Below are 5,191 nucleotides of genomic sequence, written 5' to 3' on the forward strand. Positions count from 1 at the left end.
AAAAAATGCCAAATATCATCTGACATATCGGCCAAACAAAAAAATATATTGTCTGATGCCGATAATTAAAAAATGACAAATATCATCTGACATATCGGCCAAACAAAAAAATATATTGTCTGATGCCGATAATTAAAAAATGACAAATATCATCTGACATATCGGCCAAACAAAAAAATATATTGTCTGATGCCGATAATTTAAAAAAATGCCAAATATCATCTGACATATCGGCCAAACAAAAAAATATATTGTCTGATGCCGATAATTAAAAAAAATGCCAAATATCGGCCCACATATCAGCCAAACAAAAAAATATATTGTCTGATGCCGATAATTAAAAAATGCCAAATATCATCTGACATATCGGCCAAACAAAAAAATATATTGTCTGATGCCGATAATTAAAAAATGCCAAATATAATCTGACATATCGGCCAAACAGAAAAATATATTGTCTGATGCCGATTAGGGCTGTGCGATTTGGGGGAAAATATCAAATTGCGATTTTTTTGACAGATCATCTGACATATCGGCCAAACAGAAAAATATATTGTCTGATGCCGATAATTAAAAAATGCCAAATATCATCTGACATATCGGCCAAACAAAAAAATATATTGTCTGATGCCGATAATTAAAAAAAATGCCAAATATCGGCCCACATATCACCAAACAGAAAAAATATATTGTCTGATGCCGATAATTAAAAAAATGCCAAATATCGGCTGACATATCAGCCAAACAGAAAAAATATATTGTCTGATGCCGATAATTAAAAAATGCCAAATATCATCTGACATATCGGCCAAACAGAAAAATATATTGTCTGATGCCGATAATTAAAAAAAATGCCAAATATCGGCCCACATATCAGCCAAACAAAAAAATATATTGTCTGATGCCGATAATTAAAAAATGCATATTGTCTCTAACGCCGATAATTTAAAAAGAAGCCAAATATTGGCAGATATATTGGCCAACCACTAATAGGCAGCTTTTGATGATATTCAATGAATCTCAATGCATTGGGCCAAACATAATTTTCTCTAGTAATAAATCAACAATGAATTACAAATATATTATACACATAGCCTAAATGTACTGCATTAAAATACAATGGACTGAAAATGCAGTAAATTATAATAATGATTAAAAAAAATTGGGCAAATAAAAAAAGTGCATTGTCACAGATGGGTAAACTTCTATAGCGATGAACAGAATATGCAACAAATATACTTCTTTGCATTTGCCGAAAAAGCAAAAGAAAAAACATGAAAAGAAGAAAAACATAAGCGTGTTCTTATGACTTTACAAAAGAGAAAAAAGATTAAGAGATTACACTGGAGAGAAGAGACAAAGATGCTAAATTTGCAGCCACAATATCAAAATATAAAAACCTTGCTACATTTACAATGTTAGAAACAGTCTGCGAAAGCTCTTTCTGATAACACAGAACATCTCTACGCCTGCCACAGGTGTGGACTAGACTTGTGCCGGTATTCGGTAATGCGATATATCACGGTAATGAATATGCACGATAAGTGTGGACACGTCAGTAAAGGCACCAAAACATCCCATGGGACCCGTCACAATCTGATGAGGATGAGTTCAAATCGGCAGGTAAATGCTTAAGAAACGTCATGTCTAAACAGCAGCTGAGCACTAGAAAGAAAACCACCGGGCCGTCATTTACATGATCAGATGAGTTTATTTACTGAGCCTAAAGAACAAAACAAATGAGTCAACCACACAGCAGGCAAGTCCTTGTGAAACAGCCCACTGTGAGTTATGAATGAATGAGCTCAGGGTTACCAATGAGGAGAGAGAAAGAGAGAGCACAGCAGCACACACAGTCGCTCGCCCAAAATAGACGCTCATTTGGATCCCTGTACGATCCTACACAGGATATCCTCTAATGGTGTCTGCTGGCCAGAACGTGCACTACTTAGAGGGTCAGTTAATGGTCTGTGCGGTCTAAATAGTGAGGATGCACTCTGCAGCGGCGGTATGGATTTATGAGCGCTCCCCGAGGGCAGGTGCTGCGCTTCAGGAAAGTGTGGGAGGATCAGCAGTGTATCATCTTCCCTTTGAACACGTCCAACAAAAACGCAGCTAAAAGGGCCTCACCAACGCCTGAACCAGTGCTTAGCAATTCAAATCAACATTTATAGGTTTTAGCTGTGTTTGGTTAAGTTGAGCGCCCACTTGCATTCACCCTACAGCAGAGAAATCAGCTCTGAGAGGTATTTTGAAACTAGCAGAATTTTCTAAATATGGAGATCAGCGCTGGTTTTCTTAGATAGGAGAAGTCGCCATTTTTACAGAAAAGATCATCAGAATTGGTGAAATATTCAAGTTAGTGATCGTTTAAATAAAGTAACAATACATTTACATAGTCAGGCTTAAATGGTGCTGCGAGACATTACAATTAATTTTAACTGAATCCTAATTTAGTTACGCTCTTCTGATGGTTTTATTCGTTTTTTGAACACACTATTGTATAATTTTTTCCTATATAATGTAATGTAATATAATTCCTATATAAAAATACCATAAAATAAAATGGTATACAAATGGAAATTGAGATGTTCCTACAATCTAAGTAAAAATACAAAACTTAAATATTGGGTGAAATATACCATTTTTAATTAGAATTTAATTTGAAAAGATGATAAATAGAAGCTTTTTATTTTTATTTTTTAAAAGCACTATTTATCCTGGTTTTTATTAATATTTTGATTTAGCTTTTTTTATTTTCATTTTTTTAAGTACTTTTGTTAAGCAATTTTATCATTTGTATTAGTTTTTTGATTTTGATTCTATATTATAAATACCATAAAATAATGCATAAGTATGCAGATAGATTTCTGGGTAAAATATAACAAATATTAAAGGTAATAAAGTAACAATACAGTCATATAGTTACGCTTATAATTTAATTTTAGTTTAATTGTTAGTAATTTTGTTATGTGCTTTTATCATTTTTATTAGTTTTGGATTTTTTAGAATTTTTTTGCACCATTTTTTCTTTATTATAAATGCTATAAAATAATGCATAAGTCTGAAAATTGGGGTGGGGATAAAAAGACTGGGATAAATAGTTAGAATGAAATGTTTTAATGGTGCTGTTTGGCAGGACAGCATGAATTTGGGTCAGAACTGAACTAAATGTTCTTCTGTCCTGTGCATGTGACTGATAAACTCACACATGACCCACTGGCCTCTATATGCATGTTTTTGTGTCATCACAGCTTATGCATCAGTTTACATGCAATAATCAGACTGATGGATCAGTCAGACTGAAAGGCCTTCATGTAAACACCTCAATCAATCCGACTAAAATTTCCATCGAATGTACTGAAAGGGGTTCTGAAATAGTCCTATTAACAGGAAAAAATTAAGCACTTAAACAAATACTAAACACTATTTTCTCAATGGAACATCTTGCATACACGCACTGAATATCAACACCGATTTCATGGTTCAATCCAAGTCCACAAACAAAATCTGATTTCGATTCAATATCAATTCACTGGATATATATCAGGTACAGTACATGTCAAGTTTTATTTAAGGAAATCTTAACTAAAGCTGTAAACTATACAGGGAACCCTGTCAGTAATGGTATAATATTAATGGTTAAAAAAACAAATTTAATTTCTATTTATTTTTTAGATATAACAATAAACAACAATCAGACATTGAGTTGTAAACAAATATTAAAACTGCACATATGGCAGTTTTATCAACTTTTTACTGATATAATTATGTTTCTACTTTCTACAATGCACAACATTTAAACTGTGGCCGTCATAAAAATGGATTTCAAGACAGATTCATTCAAACATACATTATAGCACTAAAAATAATGTCTTGTTTAGTGAAGTTTTGTTCATGTATCAATTGTAAACGACACAGAATAAAACAGAGTTGCCCAAACTTTTTAATATAAAGGGCCAAAAATTATACTTGGTTGAGGGCTGTGGGACAAAATTAAATGCATTATATCTGACTACATTTTTTAATCATTTTAAATTATTCAATAATTTATTAAATAATTACAAACTTTAATTATTAAATAATTAAACAAAAATTTTCTTTTTTCTTAAAATTTTTAAATAATTTTTAAAAATCAACTTCAAACAGGTTTTTTTTTTTTTTTCATTTTACAACGCAAAAATGGCGTTTGGTCATCTCTGGACTAAAAGATCGATTCTTGGGATTTCAGAATCAAAATGAGAATCAATTAAAATCGAGAAATCGATGTTGTCAACCCAGATCTAATGTAAACATGCCTAGAGTCTGATAATGGATAACAACAATCACACACACACACTGCTCAAATGTGTGAGATCTTTGGTCCCAAAATCGGGTCATTTGCCTAATAGCGTGAGTCACAAAAGTTCAATGAGTTTCAAAACAGGCCTGTTTTACCAAATTCTAAAGCAGCATCACATGCATATTTTGCATTGAAACAAGTTCAATTAATACAAATACTGATTATAAATATGCTTATATTTTATTCAATACTAAAAAATGCATTTAATGAATTCTAATTAAAATGGTTGATTCTACCCAATATTTAAGTTGTGCATTTTTGATTTTGATTATTGGGTGCATTCCAATTTGCTTACTTATGCATTATTCTATTGCATTTATAATACAGAATAAATAGTGCAGGTAGTGTGTGCACACTAAAAGTGCACAATGCTGGACACTTCATTGTAATGCAAAATTCATACACTTGAGTACATAATGCGCAGTGTATAGTACATTATTTGGGACTTGTAAGGATATTGTGGATGGCATGTTCATGGCACTTTCTGTCAGTCATGTGAGAGGGATTTGAGGTGCGATGCAGGGCGTTCCTCCTTCACCGTTTACCTGACACAACAGGCAGGTGCGCATACCTTACTATATAAGGACAGACTTGCTTTTATAGGCTGTGAGCCATGAACGCAAGCACGAAGGGTGGCGTTACTAGAGCATGTTGGGACCTAAAGCGGACACACTGGTTCTTACGGGATGCACGCTTCTCCAAATGACTGCTTTTCCCAGGAGGAAAAAAACAAAAAAAAAACAAAACCAACAACATAGGGTTTAAAGCACCAAAAGCTCTCAAGTCCAAGCCAGTGCAATTTTACTATTATTTATGATATTTTATTATTTAGTGCCTCTATATATATAT

General features: G+C 32.9%; 1 protein-coding gene across 1 annotated transcript in view; it reads right to left on the reverse strand.

Annotated features, from left to right (window-relative positions):
* LOC107740073 (striatin-like) overlaps positions 1-5,191 on the reverse strand; it is a 60,688-nt gene that overhangs the window by 39,649 nt on the left and 15,848 nt on the right. The window lies entirely within an intron of this gene.

This window comes from Sinocyclocheilus rhinocerous, unplaced genomic scaffold, assembly GCF_001515625.1.
Source record: "Sinocyclocheilus rhinocerous isolate Xijiao unplaced genomic scaffold, SAMN03320098_v1.1 scaffold1186, whole genome shotgun sequence".
Lineage (NCBI taxonomy): Eukaryota > Metazoa > Chordata > Actinopteri > Cypriniformes > Cyprinidae > Sinocyclocheilus > Sinocyclocheilus rhinocerous.